General features: G+C 36.4%; 1 protein-coding gene across 1 annotated transcript in view; it reads right to left on the bottom strand.

The window, feature by feature from the left end:
* CDH12 (cadherin 12) overlaps nt 1-23,845 on the bottom strand; it is a gene marked incomplete at both ends in the record, with an annotated part of 268,874 nt that overhangs the window by 108,356 nt on the left and 136,673 nt on the right.

Raw genomic sequence — 23,845 nt, 5'->3', positions numbered from 1 at the left:
GAATATATCATGCCAGTTCTTTCTGGCCTGCCAGGTCTCCATGGACAGGTCCGCTGCCAATCTTATGTTTTTACCTTTGTATGTTACAGACTTCTTTTCCCGGGCTGCTTTCAGGATTTTCTCTTTGTCGCTAAGACTTGTAAATTTTACTATCAGGTGACGAGGTGTGGACCTATTTTTATTAATTTTGAGGGGCGTTCTTAGCATCTCCTGGATTTTGATGTTTGTTCCCTTTGCCATATTAGGGAAATTCTCTCCAATAATTGTCTCCAATATACCTTCTGCTCCCCTCTCTCTTTCTTCTTCTTCTGGAATCCCAATTATTCTAATGTTGTGTCGTCTTATGGTGTTGCTTATCTCTCGAATTCTCTCCTCGTGGTCCAGTATTTGTTTGTCTCTCTTTTGCTCAGCTTCTTTATTCTCTGTCATTTGGTCTTCTATGTCACTAATTCTTTCTTCTGCCTCATTTATCCTAGTGGTAAGAGCTTCCATTTTTGATTGCACCTCACTAGTAGCTTTTTTTATTTCAACTTGGTTAGATTTTAGTTCTTTTATTTCTCCAGAAAGGGCTTTTATCTCTCCAGAGAGGGTTTTTCTAATATCTTCTGTGCCTTTTTCGAGCCCGGCTAGAACCTTGAGAATCGTCATTCTGAACTCTAGATCTGTCATATTACCAAAGTCCGTATTGATTAGGTCCCCAGCCTTTGGTACTGCCTCTTGTTCTTTTTTTTGTGGTGAGTTTTTCCACCTTTTCATTTTGTCCAGATAAGATTTGCTTTCTCCTCCTCTGGAATTCCGATGTTCTTGGTGATTGAAGTTGATCTTGGCTGGGTTTCTTGTTGATCTTCTGGGGGAGGGGCCTGTTGTAGTGATTCTCAAGTGTCTTTGCCACAGGCAGAATTGCACTGCCCTTGCCAGGGGCCGGGCTAAGTAATCTGCTTGGGTTTGCTTTCAGGAGCTTTTGTTCCCTGAGCACTTTCCGTAGAGTTCCCAGGGACAGGAATGAAGATGGCGGCCTCCCAGTCTCTGGCCCAGAGGAGCCGAGAGCTTGGGGTCCTGCTCCTCAGTGTGCCCTCAGAGAAAGGCGCCCAACTGCCCCCATCTCCCTGGCCTCTGGTCGCACTTGGAGGAAAGTGCTCAATCGCTCACACTTGGAGAAAAGTGCCCAGTCACTTCCGTCTCTGTGGCCTCCGGCCGTGCTCTGAGCTCACCCAGCCTGCGACTGGCTCAAGGTAACCCTGGGCTAAGAGCTCGCTCCTCAGCTCTGTCTCTGTACCCGGCTTCCCCACTCTAATACCTGCGAACTCTGTGACACTCAGACACCCCCAGTCCTTCTGCAACCCCGGCGGGACCTGGGGTTATGCTGACCCCACGTGGGCTTCCCCCCGGTTTAGCCTGCGGAGCGATGTCCCTCCATGAAGCAGACTTTTAAAAGTCCTGATTTAGTGCTCTGTTTCTCCGCCGCTTGTCGGGAGCTGGCCCCTCCCCCTGGGTCTATCTTCCTGTTGCTTTGGATTCACTTCTCCACAGGTCCTACCTTTCAGAAAGTGATTGATTTTCTGAATGTTACAATGATTTAAGCTGAGATTTGGTTTTGATAATTGTTACAAAAATAGAAGACTCAGAAACCTACTTGTTTTGCTATATTCATTGTAACCCAGTTTGTCGGGTCAGGATGCACTGTATCTAAACAAAACTCAAACTTTATTAGATTTCATATGCTTTCTTTTTTTTTTTAATTTAAATTCAATTAATATATAATGTATTACTAGTTTCAACAGTAGAGGTCAGTGATTCATCAGTCTTATATAACACCGAGTGTTCATTACATCACATGACCTCCTTAATGTCCATCACCCAGTTATCACATCCCCCTGCCCCTCTCATCTCCTGCAGCCCTCAATTTGTTTCCTATCATTAAGAGTCTCTTACAGTTTTTCTCTCTCTCTGATTTTGTCCTGTTTTATTTTTTCCTCTCTTCCCCTATGATCCTCTGTTTTGTTTCTTAAATTCCACATATGAGTGAGATCATAGATAATTGTCTTTCTCTGATTGACTTATTTCACTTAGCGTAATACCCTCTAGTTCCATCCATAACATTGCAAATGGCAACATTTCATTTTTGATGGCCAAGTAATATTCCATTGCATATATGTACCACATCTTTACCCATTCATCTGTAGATGGACATCTGAGCTCTTTCCATCATTTAGCTATTTTAGACACTGATGCTATAAACACTGGGATGCAGATGTCCCTTCAGATCTCTACATTTGTATCTTTGGAGTAAGATTTCATATGCTTTCTAATAGAAATTCCCCCAGTTGACACAGAAATGACAATGAATAAGCCAAATAATCCCACCTCATTTTCTTTATCTACAAAATAAGAGTTTGGGGGCTAGATGTCTTTAGATTCCACTATACAAACACATATTGTGATTTTGAACAGAGGAACCTAATTAAAGCGATCTCTGATCAAGTTAAACTTCAATGAATTTATTAACATTGTTCACTTCACATAGGTTTTCCATGAAATTTTCATTCCATATGATTCTCTCTTGAGAATGAAACACAAGATTTAAATTTTAAGAAGTTACAGTTATCTTTCTCATGATGATGTACAGTTCCTTTTATTAAAAAAAACAACAACCTTAAAAGTTGGACATGAATTTAAAACTCATTGCAAATAAAAATATAGACATCATCATTACTCTGTAGAAGAGCAATCAGTTTATTAACCACTTTGAACTTTTCACAGTAACACATAAATAAAGACAGAAACTATTAAACCACTAAACTATGATTGTAATGCATAGTCTATGGGATACTGAACTTACCTGCACAATATATGTCTATAAGTTGGAGGCATTCCTGCCACTTTAAGCAATGAAACTATAGATGTTATTTGAAAATACAAGCTTGATGACAAAAATAGAATTAACTATGCCATTATTTCCAAAAGCAAGTTATCTCTCTGTTTTTAATTCTATTATTTATCATGAAGCTTCTCCCATTACAATAAAATGATTCCTTTTCAATATTTTGGTGACTACATCATTATACAGAATTTTTCATATATAGTATTTTTAAAGAGCTTTCAAGTTGTAAGCCAGCCATAAAATAGAGTGCAGATTAAAAGCTAAAAAGGGATTAAAAGTCTAAGAGACAGTGAGTTATAGTTAGATGGTGTTACCCATGAATTTATTTTATGACCCAGCTGAGAAGGCAGAAAAGAGACCAGGTGAAAAGTGGGAAGACAGCAGGAGATGATGCTCCAGGAGCACAAGAGTATTTAGAATAATAAAGTCACAAATTCAATTCATATATGATTTAAAAGGTAGACTGGAAACTTGGCAAAGGGCTATTTGGGGGCATAAGTACCAATTATGGGTTAGTGGCATTTAAAAAGGAGCTATGAGAAGATAAATTTCAGGAAAGGGTTTCATGTCCTTGCATGTGAAGATTCAGCAGCTGGTCAGAAGTCCATCTCACAAACCAGTCATTAAAGCATGCTGGGGCTGAGATTCAGTTCTAAATTTTCTTCTTTGTCCTATAGAGCACCAAACCTGAGGCCACATTCAGCTGAAGGTTCCATGTCTTTAAGGGTTTGGATAGCAGTTGTGTCCCTTCCCTAACTCCAACCCATGAGTAGTTGTGACTCAAGTAAAGCCATACTCACTGCTCCCATGGTTTCCTTTTATTACCTTGTCTATAGATTCTCATGGCTCCTTCCATTGGAATTTGGCTCCAAAGTATGGATTCCTTCCAGTTTGTGATGTTAGGCACTAACCTTGGTCTTGTCTGTTGATGGGGATTATTTTCCCACCAGATATTTTACACATACTGCTTTTTTAAATTTTGGGGGGCCCCAGTGAACCCCATCTCAGGATATTCCATTTCAGAAGGAAGGCTTCAGTGTCTCAAGGCCTCCAGCTCTTAGTTCTAAAGGGTGAGATTTTGTACTAAGGTGCAGACTTAAGCCTTTCATAATTTCTAGGACACAGAAACACAGGAACTCCAGCCCACTTATCTAGTGACTGGCTCTAAAGATACACATTTAATACCAGGGGACCTCTTCAGATACCCTTTGGGAAGAAGAAAAGTTCCATTTACAGGGCATCAATTAAGTGACTGTGTTGTGACAGCTAACAGTATACTACACACTGAGAATATAAGAATAAAAAAGAAGCAAAAACAAACCAAAAGAAAACTGCCCTTAAGAGTGAATATGCAAATAATACCTATGTTTATTTTTTTATTTCTTTTGTAGAAATCAGAAAATTATTCTCTACTGCAGCTCCCTCTTCTTTCCTAAAAAAAAAAAAAGTGTTGTAATATGCCAATTAAAATGTACAGATCTACTGCAATGTGCCAAATATTGCAAAGAATATTTTATATGCATTATTTCACTTAATGCTTAAAACCATCATACCTTCTATGATTAGCTAGATTTTTTTAAAATGCTGAATTACATTTAGTAAACTGTGTAGCTTTGAAAACTCAGGCAGTTGACGACAAAGCCTTAGCCTATAGCCACTACCTTGGTCCACCTCCAGGAAACTCAAGAACTCTTCATAAAGTAACTAACCTCTTCCATTTTGTCTGACAATACTTGGTGCAAAAATTTTATTTCTATTTTTTTTAAAATATGTAAATGAGCATATATATATTGAGCATATATATCTATCTACATCTATATATAGGTATAGATATAGATATATAAATACTGCCTGTTTTAGTGTTTGTACCTTTGTAAGATATTTTGAATCAGGTAGTGTGATGTCTCCAGCTTTGTTCTTTCTCAAGATTATCTGGCTATTCTGAATATTTTGTGGTTCCACATGAATTTCAGGATTTCTTTTCCAGTTCTATGAAAAACGCCATTGGGATTTTGATAGGGATGATATTGACTCTCAGATCACTTTGGGTACTAAAGATATCTTAACTATATTAAGTCTTCCAATCCAGGAACACAAGATGTCTTTCCACTATTGTGAGTCTTCTTTAATTTCTTTCATCAATGTTTTATAGCTTTCAATGTATAAGTCTTTCATCTCTTTTTGGAAGTTTTTTACTAAATACTTTATTCTTTTTGATGTTACCACACACAGGATTGTTTTCTTTCTCTCTCTCTCTCTCTCTCTTTTTTTTTTTTTGGATAGTCTGTTTTTGTTGACAGAAATGAAACTGATTTTTCATTGATTTTTGTATCCTATAATTTTACTGTATATATTAATTCTAACAGTTTTTTTGTGGCATCTTATTTAGAACTTAAGCAATGAATATTAATACCAACTAATCAATATTAATACCACTAAAATAACATTTAGGTTTATATAATTAGCAGTATGATGTAACTGATGAAACCAAGATTTTTTTATGCCTGTATATTGCTCACATATGTAGATTTCATTGAGAATCTGGCTAGCTAGCTAGATATTCATCTTTGATTCAACAACAGTCTTAGCATCTTTAAGCTCTGTTTCCTTGTCAGCAAAATAGTAATAACAGTATGAATCGCCAGAAGATGTTATCATCATTTCAAAATGAAAATCTAGGGAATAGAGAGGGTAAAACCCTTTTCAGGGCTCATATATCAAATAATAACACTGTGGCAAGGTTGCAGATCGGATTGGCTTTGAAGCCCATATTCAAATCACAGATATGACCTACCATTTCTACGCACCATGCAGCCTAACTGCCCCACCTATATGTAACAGTATCATAGAACCTTCTAACACCTGTAAGTAGAAAGATTTTAAGGCTTCTTTCCTATCAAATACCTCCTACCCCTATCCACAGCAGCTGCCTTCTCTATAGCCCTGGCTCCTTTAAATAAAGCAACGGCAACCACAAATATTAACAGCTTACAGGCTTTAGTGTTTTAAAGTTATTTGACCAGATAAGATATGCCTTTTACATTATAATTTAGAATGCACTTAAAACAGGTTCAGTAAAATATAAATTCTCTCCAGGCAGACATTCTGTTCATTTTGTTCACAGCGGTGTGTATTTTCTGTGCCTAAAAGAGTGCCTAACAATACAGTGACTGATGAATATTTGCTGAAAATTTTATATATTATATACATATATATTAAGCTACAAAATAAAAAAAAATCTATTACAGGATACCCTTCCAAGCTCTAAAACCAATTAATTGAAAGTGATGGATTAGCTATATTTTTAACAAGTACTGCATGATGATTCTCATATTGGATATATTTTGAGAAACATCAGAAAATTTCTACTCTTCAGTGAGGGAGGATGTTGCCAGGTTCCTTCCAGAGGCACACAATTTTGCTAAGGACTAACTCTCTATCCCTCTTTAATACCTTTTCTCAGGGGACTCAAGAGATGTTTTTCTAACACCTAGATTTCCACACAGCCTCTTTTTTGTTTCTTTTAAGATTTTATTTGTTTATTTGAGAGAGAGAGGGAGGGGGAGCATGAGTTGGGGGGTGGGGATAGAGAGGGAGGGAGAAGCAGACTCGCTGCTGAGCAGGGAGCCCCACACTGGGCTTGATCCCAGGGTCCTAGGATCATGACCTGAGCCAAAGGCAGACACTTAACTGACAGAGCCACCCAGGTGCCCCTCACACAGCCTTTTTTGAATGTTCCACCGTTTTGTCTTCTAGAGCCATACTGAGAGGATCAAAATTTCTCACAACTAATCAAGTTCTCTTCTCATTCCCTACCGCTCACCAAAACAGCCTCTTTTATCCATGTGATTAATCTCCATGGTTCAGGCATATTGTGATATGTGTGGACAAGGATATATATATATATATATATATATATATATATATATATATATATGTATATATATGTATATATATATATGTATATGTATATGTATATGGGTGTGTGAATGTTGGGGTAGGGTGATTGTAGAGGGAATGAAAAGTGAAAGTGATACCATCCCTTCCAGATTATTAATTCCTAAGTTTGGCAGATCATTACTATCACTTGAGTTCTTATTTATTTCTGTTTTAGATGCAGGTTTTCCTACTCAATCATCACTGGAGATTCTCAGAATCCATTTTTATATCTCCCTATTACATTTTTTAAAAACTTATTTATTTATTTTAGAGAAAGAGAGAGAGAAGGAGAGAGAGGGAGAGAGAGGGAGCATGGGTGAGAGGGGCAGAGGGACAGGGAGAGGGAACAAAGCAGACTCCATGCTGAGCGTGGAGCCCAACATGGGCTCAGTCTCACAATCCTGAAATCATGACCTGAGCTGAAACCAAGAGTAGGACACTTATCCAACTGTGCCATCCAGGGGACCCTATTACATTTTTGATGATTCAGCAACTTGGTGTACCAACTGAGGCAAAAACAAAATGTGTGCCCCATTTTATGTATATTCTCTAACTTTAAGAAGTTTGCAATCAAACTGTAGGAAGCATGGAACAATTTGAACAATGGATTAGTCAAAACATAAATTTAACAAAATCAAAGGAAAAATGGCTTGATGAGATTGATCTCCATTTTTAGAGTAGTTGGTAAAGGCTTGTGGTCAATTGGCAACTGGATTTTGATCTTAAAGAATGGGTTTTGAAGGGGAAAACGTTAGAAAAAAACTGTCCAGGTGATAAAGCTGATAGAAGAGAATACTGGAAAGTAGAAATGAACATATTCCAACAAGCCCACAAGAGAATGGCTTGGGGACAGAGTGAGTTATATTAATGAAGAGGAAGTTAAGATAAAAACAAATGGGGTCAAATGTGCATTATTACACATTTAACAAAAGTTTCTTGAGAACATACCATAATCTTCAAAGAAATTCTTTATGTTATTTTGTTTAACAGACAAAATAGCTCTCAATATTTGGAGAAGACAATGTCAAAAAGTTTTTTTTTTTTATCACAATACAAAATCTTTAGCTATAAACAATGAAATTGTCAAGTACTCCTTAGAATATTATTGTGAAGAAATCAATTCTTATCTCTAATTTTTAATCTCCAATTCCTCACGTGATCTGCTTCCCCAGCATGTAAGATGGCAAGCAGGTAGATAAGTAAAAAGATGGCAGGTGGGCACTGTGCTGAGATATTAATAAATGACTGACAAACCAAATTCTATCTCCACATGAGCATCAAGAGTAACATGGGATACTTCTGGTGGTTAAAAAGATAGTCTTCATATAAGTTAAAATCTGGCCTCCTGTGATTTGCACCAAATTGTTCCCATTTTGCTTTCTGGAGACACTAAGGATTGACAGTTTACACAATGACCTTCAAATACTGGAAAGCAGCACTCATATTCTTCCTTATTATTTCTTTTTCTAACCGAACACATGCCCCTTCTTCAACTATTCCATGTATAACATGGTTTTTCACCATGTACTTCTTATTCTGCCTACCGTGGTACCCATGAGGTTGCTAAATGTCATTGCTGGCACCCAGAAATAAATTCTCGAGTTGGAAAAATCAATGCCAGTTTGAGGGAGACGGTCCTTTAAATTAATTTAATGAGAACCTAAAAGAACTCCTTTAAATAATTAGCTGTATATTGTGGGGGCATGGGAGCTAGAAATAAAACTACTCTTGAGCAGAGCTGGGAGTAGATGGCATAAGTGGGGACTGCCACAAATCCAGTTTCGCTCCTTTTCCCAAGTTTTCATTAAGCATTTTTGTATTACCACTAGTCAGTGAGCCAACTAATTGAACACATGGTCTAAACAAAAAAAGTCTGAATATGTAAGATAAAAAACAGATACATTGAAGAGCGTGCGAAAAGAGGACTAAATTAGCCAAGTCTGGGGCAATATCTTACAGGAAAATAATTGGTTACAGTATCTGCAAAGGTTAGGTTCTAAATGGATGTCAACCTAGCTAAATAGCAGATCTCAGATAGGAAGAGAGGACGTATGTTTTCCATTTTTTTCTTCCATAAATTTGTTTCATATAAAATCAGATTACTAACTGTTTATTTCTTCAAATAATAGAGGCTTCGTTTTTCAAGCTTTGAGAAGATGATTACTAATTAAGTGAGAAAATCTCATGTGTCAGGTCATAGATAATAATCTTCACTATTTTAATTTTTCCTCAGTCTTGAAAACAATTTACAATGCTTTATCTAAATATAAACATCACATATCTTCCTAGAATTTAAAGCTCTTCATGACCCCAAATCTAGAAGCCATTTCTGATAACACTTTTAAGTTTTGTTGTCACTTCTACACAGAAATTAAGTAATTAATTAAGTAAATTAATCAATTACTCAATTAAGTAAATTGAGACACCATTCATAGAATATTGTAATCTGCTTTTTAAATTCAATAATATATAGGGATAATCAGTTTTTAAATATGACATACTTTTAATAAATATGCAATATTTAATCACATGAACTCTCACACTATTTTTGTAAAGCCAATCCTTCATTAATGGTCATCTAGTTAATCCATGCTTTCACAATTATAAATAAGAGCACATATTTGGCCTTGCAAATACAAATGGACACATACTAGAGAATTAGCTTATTTCTAAATAAGTACTAAATATTTGAACTAGGAAAGAATGTCTGATTATATATTTCTGATAGGAAAATCAATATATTTAAGATGCTACTCTTACATTTTTAATGAGGAAAATATAAGATCACCATGCCTCATTGTACATTACATTTTTCATTTTTTCTATTTTATCTCTTAAACAGTTTTTCAATAACAGAAAGAGAAAAAGGAAACCGATATTCTTTAAAAAATAAAACTGGATCGTTAAAAATACTGAGTCTTAATTTCTGAACCTCAAAGTGTGTCAGGGATATTTTTCTTTTAAATATGAATACAACTAGGCAAAACAAAGTGGGGCTCAGGGAGGTTTGTTTTCTGGCTCATTGCAGAGGAACATTGCAATTCAGATCAGGAGGCCCACTAGCCACTGAATGCATTCCCCTCCCTGTCACCGCTGGTTTCAGCAAAGCTATAGTTGTCCGCACCTGTAAAGAGACAGGCCAGTATTGCCTTTGTGGGGTTTATCTCCTAAAATAAAAATATTACTAGTATATGCTTTGAAGCTAGGCTCCTGAAGCCACCTTTACCAAAGTAATGTGAAACAAAATATTTTACCTAAAGAGTCCTCTTCCTGTTCCCTGCATTCACATGTGTGTGGCCTTGATAACACACGTCACCAGCATCTTAAGTGCAGAACAGAATCAGAAAGACATATTCTCTTGCTCTTTTGCATTCTAGACATCACAAAAAAAAAAAAAAAAAGTTTTCTTTTTTTTTTCCTGTTTTCTCTTTCCCTCTGCCGTAGGAAGTAACCATATCTATAAAAGCACTACTACTCTTTCTTTATATAGATGATGAAGAACAGCTGCCTTTGCCTAAAACCTTTTTTGTGCTAGCATCACAGGCCAGAGCTGCTTTTCTTGGCATATCAATTACCCAGCGAGGGTAAGGTTTGACTTTTATTGCCTACAGAATGAGGCAAAACATCAGGTGTAGTCTAAGACACTTCCTCTTACAGTGCAAACTATATTTGACCAACAAAATATGAATCTCAAAGCTTCATCAGTTTTAGGAAATAAGGAAAGCAAGGTTAAGTGACTGGCACTGAAATGAATCATTCCAGAAATACCTTAGTTTTTGCTTTGCTTAATTGTAATAAATACTGACACTTGTGCATGTGTGTTGTCTCTGTGCATTTCTCTCTCAAGATCTAAACAACTACTGCACTTTAACAGTTAAGATTTATTCCCCTCATTCAAAGCCCCAGCCAGGGCCCATCCCCCAGCACAGCATCCCCCAGAGATATTTAATTAGTGGTTGCTTAAATGATTGAATAACTGGGGCGCCGCGGTGGCTCAGGCAGTTAAGTATCTGCCTTCAGCTCAGCTCATGATCCCAGGGTCCTGGGATCGAGCCCTGAGATGTGATGCAGTCTTTCAGCACAATTATTTGGTTAAGAAGAGATTTCAGTTGGTACATTGCTCTTCTGCTTCTACTATTCGAACTTACACTGGTCTTTGAACTCAATGGAGAAGGACTAAAAACTAATCCAGTGCCTTACGTTTATCTCCATTTGCATGATAATAAATATGGATATATTCCACATCCATTAAAGCACAATGTTTTAAAGGATTTTCTTTATTTGAGAGAAGAAGAATGAGAGAGAGCATGTGCAAGTGAGCATGAGCGGGGGGAGGGGCAGAGAGCGAGGGACAAGCAGACTCCCTGCTGAGTTGGGAGCCCAACATGGGACTGGATTCCAAGACCCTGGAATCATGACCTGAGCTGACGGCAGACACTTAACTAAATGAGACACTCAGATGCCCCTAAAGCACAATTTTTTAGAGATAGAGTGACTTGGCATATGTAGACTTTTCTTTTTTTTTTTTTTTTTTTTTTTAAAGATTTTATTTATTTATTTGACAGATCACAAGTAGGCAGAGAGGCAGGCAGAGGAGAAGGGAGGAAGCAGGCTCCCCGCCGAGCAGAGAGCCCGATGCGGGGCTCGATCCCAGGACGCTGGGATCATGACCTGAGCCGAAGGCAGCGGCTTTAACCCACTGAGCCACCCAGGCGCCCCATATGTAGACTTTTCAATGGAGATATACATAAAATACAAAAATGTTTGTGATTCCTTATATATTTTAAAAGTAGAACAGCTTGATAAAGCTTCTTTTATGACTGCACCAAAAATAAAAATGCATTGTCAAGTATAGCTTATGAAGTAAGTGTAAATAGTACTATTTAGGGAAAAAAAAAAGAAAAACAGAGAATTTAAAGTAAAAAAATTACTTTTAATATGCAGCAGTTCTATATTTCAGAAACTTACCAAAATATAGATGCAAGTTGAAAGAAAGAAAAATTTGACTTTTCACAATTGATGTGTCTTCTGTCACTGTTATCCAAATTTTATAAACTATCATTATGTAGTCATTGAATGTAGACTAGAGTTCCAGTAAGTGATGATGTTAAGTCCAAAAGTTATAATATATCCATATATCCCAACAGAATGACACACTGATCATATCCTGAGTTGCTTGCTTGTATCATAATTGTAATGTACAGTTCTATATTAAATATAAGATCTCATTCATTTTAATGTAGTATAACATTTGAGATAAAATGGAATTAGTAGAGGATTAAGAGTTTCAAAAAATACATCTGTAGGTCTTTGGTAATGTACTCCAATCTTCTTAGGTATTTAATAATATAGTCTAATCTCCTTTATACACCTAAAACAAAGTCAATTTACAAATGTGGAATTTTTAACCCAATCTTGTTTTGGGAAAGTTCAACAGGAAATACTAACATTTGCATCCTTCACAGACACAGCTTTGAGTCTATGTTTAACTAGAAATTGCCCAAGATAAAATTTTTTTTTTATCCTCCACTTTTTGAAATGAGGAAAACAGCTAGAGAATGTTCAATGAAGTACCCCTCACACTATTACCTATCTATTATCGTCACAGTTGGGAGAAGAAATTAAATCCTTTATTATCAACAACATGTTCTTTGCTCTGCCTAACATAAAAGAAACTCTTCCCTCCATCAATATTTCTTACATAGACAGTATGAGGGCAGGTGAATGATGGGGCCAATGAGACAAACACAGATACAATTAATGGGTGTGCGCCTCCCTTTCTATGGTTCCTTTTCATAATAAATAACCCTGAGGGGCCGCTCCAGAGACCAAACATCAGAAGTTAGACTTTGGATTAAGTCATCTGTATCTGAATGTGGGCAAAGTAGCTGAATTTATCTCTATTTGGGACAGTGAACGTTTTCTTCAAGCAAATCAATATCCCATCGTTAACAGTTTCTATTTTTACTTAATTCTCCTTGCTAAATGTACCTTGTTAATTATTTGAAAACAAGTCCAGAGTATGGCTGAATCCCATCAACACTATAAAGGAAGGGAGAAAGGCAGGAAGAGAAGGAGGGAGGGGAAAGTAAGACAGAAGAGAAAACTAGGAAAAACTCCAAATTTATACTTAATTGATGGCTACTAATTTGAGTTCTTTTGGACTTGTTCCAACTCTGTGCAGAGAAATTTAGCTGGCTGTGATTGTTATGCCAAGCTGAGAGAGGACATTCAGTTTTAAATCCATTATAATTTCTTTGACTTCAGGTTAATAAAATCATATTTGAATTCTTTGCATTTTCAGCAAAATTTAAGAATGATTATACAGTTGAACTCTATTTTGGGAATAAAAAATGCATAATATTTTGAAATAACTCCTGTGATAATGTTAGTAGTTCTATTTGTTTTGTTTAATAATAGAAAACCAATGATTGAAAGCTTCTGGGTTTAGTTAGATAGATATTTGGCAAGGCTCAGAGTGATGCAGTTATCAATCATGGTGATGAGCTGTCTTGTTGGTTTAACATGATTTTTTCTTGACTGCAACAACCCCCCCCCAACCCTTAGAGAGTCCTATATCTGTAGAATGAATGGTGATTTTTTAGGGTGACAGTGGGAATAAGTGGCATATTTCATTTTTGTCCCTTTCCTCAGGTTCCCCAATCATATGCAGCCAGTTACTTCGGTCCAGAGATTAATTTGAATTGGGAAAGAAATAAGTCTTCCTCTTCTAGCCTAATTTTATTCACCAGACTATTAAAAACCACAAATTCTTCCTAAGCAAAAGCTCATGCCATATATTAAAAATGCTTATTTTGATTTAAATATATGGACATAAATATATATGTTTATAAAAATGTTTGTACCAAAGTAGATTTATTTACAATGAGAAATCTTTTGGAAACTCTAGTGGAAAATGGTTCTCAGTGATCTGACCTTTAGCCCTTCTCATCCTCAAAGAAAGTGTTTCGCTTCTCAAAAGGATTTTAGAAAAAACTCAAAAGCACGATATTCATGTCTCTTATCTTCCTTACTAGACCCGCGTGATTCAGTAAATTTATTTAAGTAACAACTTAATTAATGGATTAAGTATACTCAAAACCTTAATAATATGGTATAGATTAATGGTCAGAAAGAATAAACAAGCAGCAACTCCTCACATAGAATTGGTCTTGCTCTGGATAAAAAGAATGAGTAGATCAAATAGGTCTTTGGTCCATATAGTGCCATTCCATACCCTTTACTAGCTCCTTACCAACATTTTCCTACCTCTCATTCTCCTCCCTCTCCTTTTAACATCAGTATCTGCTAGCAGATACCCCATTGGCACTATACTTTAATGACTTCGAACAGTTTTGATCATTACCTTTCAAGCTAATTGTGAAATTTCAAGCATGGATGGATCCTTCTAACGGGTGTTTGCAGGCACTATTTAGTTTAAGCTATGGTTCCAGGGCAGAAGACAGGATTCAGGAGTTGTATTTATAGCATCTGAGAAAAACAAGTGGCCAAGGTAAGAGGAAAATTCAAGAGAGTGGGCGTAGAGAACAAAAGTGGGTCCAGAAATGCACAAGTTAAGAAACGGGCACATCAGAGAAGGAGGGACAAATGCAGATGGTTATCCCCTGGGGAGCCCAGACACAGGTAGAGAAGGATTTGTCCTGCTTCTTTCTTGCTACTTTAGCGCTGCTTACATTTACCAGCTGCATCAAATATGGTCTGTGTCTAAGCATGTCACTGAAGTTTTGGTGCCATGCAGTAACATCATGGATTTTGGAGGTTTTTGTTGTTGTTGTTGTTGTTGTTGTTTTCTGAACTACTCAACTTTTCAAAAATAGGAATTCCAAATTTTTTTTTTTTAATTTTGATTACAAAATGTGTGTGTAGTTTCTGCTGCTAAGACTATTTTCAGTAAGGAGTGCCTGGGTGCCTCCGTTAGTTAAGCATCTGCCTTTGGCTTCGGTCATGATCCTCGGGTCCTGGGTTCGAGCCCTGCGTCAGTCTCTCTGCTCAGCGGGGAACCTGTTTCTCCCTCTGCCTGTCTCTCTGCCTGCTTGTGCTCTGTGCCTGTGTGTGTGTCAAATAAATAAATAAAATCTTTTTAAAAAATACTTTAAAAAGAGTATTTTCAGTGAGTGTTGTGTGTCATATCCACTGTTGTATAAAAAACAAAAAGACAAATGTAACATTTAGAAACAGTTATAGCGCCCATCCCCACCACTGGTTTTGAAGGGAAGTAGATTTATAAAGCCCTCAATTCATAAGAGAAACAGAGGAACCAGAATGTCTTCTTTTGCATATAGTTAGCTGCAAATAAGATTTTTCTGTTTGTCATTAACTATAATTCAGGAATAAAAGTCTTACAACACAGAGAATGGATTCAAGAGTTCCATCCTTTAATTGATTATTCAGTCATGAAATCATTTATTTAATGCTCGGGACCAGTGCTTTGTTAGGTGCTGGTGCATGCTGATGAGTGAAAGAAATAGGTCCTAAACAAAGTATAATATGTATTTAATAACTGTAAAATATACTTAAATACATACACAAACACATAACACATAAACGCCAAATTAAAATGCAGTAGGTATTTAACTGGTGGAGAAGTATATTTAAGACACACACATACCAAAATAAACATGCAATTTGAAATGTAACCTGATTTTCTTACACACTAGTGAATCTGTTTAGAATTTTTATCCAAATCTCATAAAGAGTATTACTTCCTTTTTGAATTTAAAATGTATTCGAGACCTCCAAAGGGTTTTTCTGACCAACCTCTGAAACTGAGGAAGAGCTGATTGCTTTTTTATCTTTATCTCTTCAGAGCATATAAAGAAATCCTATATTATCTGTGTAACTCTCTTTTTGAGTGAGTTGTGATTCTTCCTCAACCTCTCCAGGAGCTCCCATATATAAGAATGAGTGCATAGAACATAGATGGTTGATAATGTTTGCTCAAGTGAATTAAAATGTGCAGTAAAATGAATCTATATAGTAAATAAATTGAAAAGGGACTTTTTTCAACAATTGGCACTTTTGAATCTGCTACCCTCTTACTAGTTGGCTGACTTTTAAGTCATCGGTCTTTCCTTGTCGTAAAAAGGAAGGGGCAGAGTGTAGCACAAAGACAGGAGATGATTAAGTTTGCATGAAACTCTCAAGGAGTTGCTGAGAGAAATGGAATGGACCTCCGCCATCCACCTTCCTCATTCTTCTCTTCACACATTCCCTTTTGGGGCATAATTTAATGACTTAGAACAGTTTTGGTCATTACCTTTCAAGCTAATTGTGAAATGTCAAGCATGGATGGATCATTAGGGTTAGTTAACATATTCAACGAAACCACAACATAGAGCAAGGATGGGCATTCTGTTTCCATGTGGGGAGAATAAAAAAGAGACATGAGCAGGTTTGTCCCAGCGCTGAGTCAAGAGCAGAAACCATGGTTCAGTGTCCAGGTATTTTATTAATGCACGGAGCCTTCCTGACGAAGTATATCACAGAGGGCTCATTCTTCCGTTAAAAAACCTACTGTTCCAGAAACATGCCTCAGTCTATTAGAGCAGCAGGGATTTTTCTCCCAGGCTCCATACAGACAATGGACAACGCGGGAAACGCCAACACCTCGTTACCACACTGCTGCTCTTTCTTTCTTTCCCCAGGGGCCCACTGAGCTGCTGACAACACACCACCTCTTGCCAATAGAAACATGTTAGAGTCCAGAAGGTCTCTGGTCCCACCCACAGCCTCTGAGGAAAAGGAGCCCAATCCTAACCCCCCCACCCCCCACCACCACCTCCCAGAGAGGCTCAAGCTCTGCCAGAGGAGGTTTATTTACATCACTGAATGTAAAGGTAGATAGTGGACCGGCCCCTTCAAGCAATCCTATGTGATGGTAAGGACAGGAAGAGGACCCCACACTTCAGAGCAAATGGAGTGTAGAAACACCCTCTAGCACTGGACGGAGCCCTCCAACCTCACTTGCATTCAGCAGCTGGTGGCTCTTGGCTGTACCTTGGTGCACCCAAAAAAGAACGGACCGGGCTAACACAAGTCCCTTCCCTTGGGAGCTAACAGATAGCTTGAGGGAAGGTGATTTGGCTTTAAGGCCTCTACTTAGTGTTGGATTTGAGAGCTGATTTCCGGCACACTCTCTGCCTGGCTCACTGGAATGATAGACAGCCAAACATATATCTGACTTTGTTAAAAAACTGAGTCACCAACAGACCAGATGAAAAATACGTATACATATTTTTGTGCCCTTAAAGAATTATAATACATTCATCCTTCTGACAAACAACCCATATATTATAATACTAAACTCTTTCAAACATAAAGTATTATCTTCCCAGCTTAGGCAATTAAGAAATGGCAGAAAAGAGTATTTCCCAGCTTCAGTACCTAGGAGATGGCACACACTTTTCAGTATACGCAGATGATTTCAGAAGCTATCGCATGAACATGATGCAATACGGGTTACAACAATTCTCAGCAGATTATCAGAATTCCACATCTTTCTTCACCATTCACCTGGAAACACCAGGTTGTCATAACAACCTTTAAAAGACTAAACTTGGTAGAAATACCAAGTGCAATTCAAGGTAATCCACAATACAACTGATGTGTAAATAAATATAATGTGGCTGTCATTTTGAAATCAAGAAAATATCAACTATCTAAGATTGATAAATGACTGAAAATGTGCGAGACAAAGTAACTATTGAACGCATGACAGATAGCTGAAGTTATTGAAACTCCCTGCTTTCCAGACACTGTAGGAAAGTAAGACCATTAATCCACGAGATATCAAACATATGCTAGCTTACCACTTTGAAGGTTTTTTTGTTCATTTGTTTTGGTCAATATAATTCCTCCAAGAGTGGCAGTAAAAAGTGTCAATTTAAAAATATTGCTAGAGAAAAAGTAGAAAGAAAATACGTAGAGCTTTTAGTTTTCTATTCTTTATTCATAGAATAATTGGAAAACACAATATGATGCAAAGTTCTTGTGACTAAATCCAAAAGAAAAATTTGTTTGAAAAAAATCAGCATAAAATTTGTGTTATTTCAATAGAAATTGCCAGAAAATATGATCAATTGCGATATTCCTCAATAAAGAGCTAGAAAAAAACTTTTTTTTTTTTTTTTTTTGGTAAATAGAATCACACACCAGGCACTGTGATTTTCAATGATCCCATCAACAAACAATCACAGATTTTCTTTATAAATCTAGTTGAGAGAAATTTTCAGTGTCACTCCGGGAATTAAAATTCATTGGTCTAAATTATTGGCTGAATATGACTCCGGACAGCTAGAAAGCTTCCGGTGTTCTCAGAGTTTATGTTATTGATCTCTTTTATATTCTACCAACAACAACAAAAATCTCCCAAGTGATACCTTGATGTTACTGAAGAGAAATGAAGCACAGAATTTCTGTTATGTTGAATGAAAACTTACTGACAAAGGCTATCTTAAGTTGTTAGAGACAGAAGTATTAGCCTATCTCATGAGCCTCAAAGTTTCTGAGTTATCTAAAAATTAAACTGACAGATAGGACTAAGGAATCACACGGAAAGTTTTGATTACATTTAGACCAACTCTGAAGCAATCGTGTAAACATAAATATAATACTTACATGTACATAAGTTGGCAATGAAAATATTTTTGTATTAAGTTTCACAAATATTTCTGTAATAATCCATAAGATAAAAATTTGGAATTACAAAACACTTATCAGGGATATCTTTATTTTTAAGTAAAAATAGCTTCCTAAAATGTATGTTTTGCAGTGTATTAGAATGTTTCTTCCTGTCCTATAATACTACCAAATACTTTCAAAAGACTGAACTTTCAAATGCTTATATACTATAATTACATTATAGGAAACATCATTAAAAGTGTAAAGAAAATTGAGTAGTTTACATGCCACTTAATGTCTATAATAGCTTTGGTATTTTTATTAAAGTCATCATAAAATTGACATGTTCCTTCTTAATGACAGGTATGACCTTATGTAGTAAAAGTACTGTTTTGAATATTCAATAATCATTTAAATAATCAGAATTAATCATAAGGTTTATTTGGGAAGAAATTGTGGGAGGAATCCATACTTACGTCCATGAAATGTAGATTAAAATTTCTTCAAGAAACAATTTGAGAAGTGATAATTTAAGTCTTATCAAAGAAACTGCACAAGTGAATGACAATGTCAAGGTGACGGGAGAAAAGTAATCATGAAAAATGAGGGAAGAAGTGATCACCATTAACTTGACTTTTATCATAGGAATTCAAAGAAACATGATTTGACATAAGAGATAGAAAGAATCTATAATAGAAAAGGCATTTCTCCATAGCCCAAACTTTACCCAGTCTATCTTCCACAATTTGTCTTATTTTCCAGGAAAACACTTGTCACCTTCCAGATATGGTCTTTCCCACTCTACGATTTAATTCATATTCTTCTTTTCACCTGGGGCTTCTTCCCTTTTACTCTTTCTATTTTTGCTGTAAATCTACCCATCCCTGAAATCTAAATTTAAGTACTGTAACCACCATGGATTTATCTGTGACCTTTCTAGCTAGAATTAATTTTCTACTCCCCTGTGCTTCCACAACACTCTTTACTTACATTAAAGTATTTACTGCATGCCACCTCATGTTATAGATTTTAGGTACACAGTTTCATATCCTGGTTTGCAGATCTCTTGAAGGCAAGGGAAGTCTGGTGTATCTTCTCATCTCTCATAATAAACAAAGGACCTAGCACAGAGCCCCTTAAAAAGTAGATACTTGATACAATGTAATAAAAGCAGGTCTTGCATAGGGTCAACCAAGATCCTAATTAAGAGTTGCTAGCGACTAGGCTAAGAGCTTTAGAGTTTATTGTGTTTGTAAAAATCAAGCATATATACTCTTTAGCAGAATATGTACTCAAAACTTGAACTTGTTTAAAATTCAAAGGACCCAGTATATCTGAGTATTTCTTTTCTTTAAGATTTTATTTATTTATTTCACAGACAGAGATCACAAGTCAGACAGAGATCACAAGTCAGGCAGAGATCATAAGCAGGCAGAGAGGCAGGCAGAGAGAGAGGGGGAAGCAGACTCCCCACCAAGTAGAGAGCCCGATATGGGGCTCGATCCCAGGACCCTGGGACCATGACCTGAGCCACCCAGGTGTCCAATATCTGAGTATTTCTAATGGCAAAGCAATCAGTTTCTAAAGGCATCTGACACATGGCAGTCCAGTAATATAGGAAGGCACTTCTCAATGAAATGTAAGCAAGATGAATCTATACCAAAAAAAAAAAAAAAAAGTTTAACTTAAAAGGACTATTGGAAGTTTAACTTAAAAAGACTATTTAGCAACTACTGTTATTAGCATTATTCTAATAATTTATATTGCTCACTAATTTTGAGTCATACTCAGTGCCACATTTTTATTATACATTTGATATGATGATATTATTCATTTTTGTTATCACAATAATTCATCATACTTCCCACTATCAAGATGAGAAAATCAAGAAAAAGGGATTTGTCTGAAATTTTTTAATCCTCAAATTATTATTTTTATTTGCATAACTATGTGAATAAAATATATGTATAAATAGTTATAGGAACTTATAGACCACTGTTAAAGATTTGTAAAAGTTAATTTACAACATTCTTTTTATTTATAATGTATGCTACTGATAGTCATAACTTTATTTGGCACAAGCTCTCCAAATTATATAGTCACAAAACTCAGGGTATATGTCCATGACTTCTAATAACTATCTTAGGGTATAATACGTTCAATATCTACTGAAGAGAGGAGGGAGAAAACAAAAGAAGGAAGGAAAGGAGAAAGGGAAGGAGAGAAGAAAAAGTAAATACTATTTAATGGTCACTTAAGTAACCTTGATATGTTAGATGTTGTTTCTGGCAACAACTGAATAATAATACAATCTATAAAAAGCAGGTACCTAATCGTTTTAATAGCTATTCTAAATAATTAACTTCCCATGAGCTGTATCACATAATGTTATATTGTGTTACATTAGCATTATATATATAGATGTTATTACTCATTATTAGATTTACTGTTGTTTTAAAACATTAACTATTACCACTCACTATTCACAATTTATTACAGTAAAACCACATAGATGCGTGAGAAGCCAGTAGTGACCTGGGCCCTATACCACTGTAAAACTGTAGGTCAGACCTTACACAGAAAGTGTCATGATATTTCTGTTTCTTCACTGTGGCTCATCACTTCTAATTTGATCTCCCAATAAAAAATAAATATCTGAAAACCAATTAAAGCCCCGCCTCCTTCTACCCCCAAGGCCATTACAACACGAGTGGACAGATGTTGAAATGCCTCAGAGTTAACACCGTGAGAGAAGCAACACTTGTGCCAAGCACTCAGAGTAGCAAAGAGCTGCAGCAACATACATTATCCTCTCAAAATGGTCCCTAAATAAGGACGGGAAGTTGTTGAGGAGATAAATGAACCTCACAGCCTTCAGAGTGCATGCCACATTGTGAACAAAAGACTCCATGATATTCTTCCTCACTGCAGTTTCTGCCAAGCAAAGTCTCTGTCACAGAGCAATTGCTCAGTAAATATTGTGGAATGCATAGCATATAGGATAGAATTATGAAGAAAATATGAGATAAATAATGAACTTGACGGTTTGATCTCAATGCTACTGGAGAAGACACTGGTCATGCTTCACGGATTTGGGTTTCACCAAATCTTTAGGGAGGTGGTATAGATTGTAGCATATATGGTATCTTTTTCACTACAAAATGTAGATAGAGTCATTTTGAGAAAATATCTGGGTCTTCTCAAGTTCAATATTAAAGAAAAACAAGGTTTCTATACAATATATAAAATACCAGGGACGTAGGAATTGTATTAATTAATACAATTAAGATTCCAATTCCAAAAGTGGACAAAACAGGAGAAAGGGCACTCTCTTATGGTCATGTTCAACTACGGCTTATTCCTAACCGGTGTGGATCCATGTCACCCACAATAAGAGCTCATTCAAGCCTCCAACCATTTTAAATCAAGGTAAATAGTTTCAGATTCCAATTGTCAAGTATCCTTCTTTCGTCAGAAACTCATTGGAATGGTTCTAGTTCTCCAACGTGCTTCCCCAACTGAATTTAAAAGTGATATCTCAATTTACTTTGGTTTATATACTTGAAACCACTGCCTCGGTGCCTTCTGATTTCATACCCACATAAGAAAGCTCCTGCTTTAACCATCAGATTTTGGCAAATGATCACTGGTGTATCTCTCTGGATACTGTCTTTGTCGTGTCTCCAACTTCACTTCAACCAACCACTTCCACGTATGATTTTCCAGCAACTCTGAGTTCCCAAGAAACCAGGTATTTTTATTTACCTCAGTGATTCACACTTAATCCAGACTTGGCAAATAATACCACAGCCCTTTAGTCATTTATATCCACGGTGAGGTTTTCCAAATGACAGTCATTCCATTATTTCCTTAACAATTTTGCTGTATCTGTATATTCTTAGTACTATTAATATATACCATATACTTTATGATGAAAGAATATTTTTTGTTCTATTAGGTATGGTATGTGTAGAATTTAGGATATTACCTGCCCTGTAGCAAGCACTCCCGAAATAGCTATTGAATGAACACGTGAATAGATTAAGGTGTAAGTACATGGAATCTATTAAAATTATTACCATCAAAACTAAGCAATATTATTAAATTTTCTCATTCTATTGTTGCTTTCTGTGGGGTATGTCCTAGAGGTCTGTGTCCTTTGCAAGTAAAAACAAATGTAAAGGCTTAAACTAGGTCAGAGTGATGTTCTTTCTCAGATCCTTACTACTCAAATGCGTTCTAGGACCAGCAATCAGCCAAGACAGACAATAAATGAAAACAAAAATGAGTAACAAAAGTTAAAAGGTATAAGAGGAAACCTCCAAGAAAAGAAAGCAAAAAGACAGAAAAGGATCCAAAATGAGAAGACAAGTATCTGAATACAGAAGCTCTAGAAGGAGAACAAAAATGGGATGCAGAGTAATCAACAATGTATTTTCCAAGTTATTTCCTAAAAATAAAACATCAATTTCTGGTTAATATGTCTCCCTAAAAGCCTGGCAAGACGAATAAAAATGGACCCAGACCAAGACTTAAGATTGGGAATTCCCAAAACATCCGGGATCCATCTCCGGAGTCACTTCCGGGAAGCAACCGTCTTAGTCAAAGCTCAGCCCCTTTCTCTGTTGGACAATTAGAACTACAGTCTGCTTTATTGCTCATCTGCCCTAAATTATACCAATAAACCTCACGTTCATATTTTTGGCATGTGTCTCTCATGATGTTTGGCCTTTTTTTTTTTTTTTTTTTTTAACTGTACGACATAAGATCTCAAAAATTTTACCTACCATGTATCCTCTCACAGGGATACATGCGCTCAACCAAAATAAGGAAGCAAACTAAGGCAGGAGAAGGTCAGACGTTGTAGCAAAAGGGGGAGCAAACACCAGAGAGGAGTAGAAAGAATACAAATAAGATGATTATTAAGGAAAGACTCGTGGCCACTGGATGCTGCAGTTTTGGAGAACAATCAAACGAGACTGCAATTGAGCAGAAAAGAGTGAGGAAGACTTCTTCAAGACGATAAGTAAGGCAATAGCTAAGGTGTTGAGATGTGATGTACCACACTGGAAGATGAAATTGAGGATGCATGCCTAGGGGAAAGTATAAAGGATCCCCCCCCCATAAAATTCAAAGCCATATTAAGTTGAAGGAAACCAAGCAAGTATTTGCGTAGTCATAATAGTGCATGCTCTGAATGTCAGTAAACTTCTGTCTTTAGGAACAAAAGATGCATAGGAGGGGAAAAAAGTACTTTTAAGGAGGTATCAGTGAGACAGGAAATGGATGGGCAGGCATCTTTGCAGGGGATTACTTTGTTTTACAGCCTTTTAGAACTATTTGATTTCAAAGTACATGATTCAAAACTCAAACTAAAAACCAACA

The sequence above is a fragment of the Martes martes genome (genome assembly GCF_963455335.1).
Source record: "Martes martes genome assembly, chromosome: 5".
In the NCBI taxonomy this organism is placed as follows: Eukaryota; Metazoa; Chordata; class Mammalia; order Carnivora; family Mustelidae; genus Martes; species Martes martes.
The sequence above is the reverse complement of the archived record's forward strand: the minus strand, read 5'-3'. Positions and strand labels throughout refer to the sequence as shown.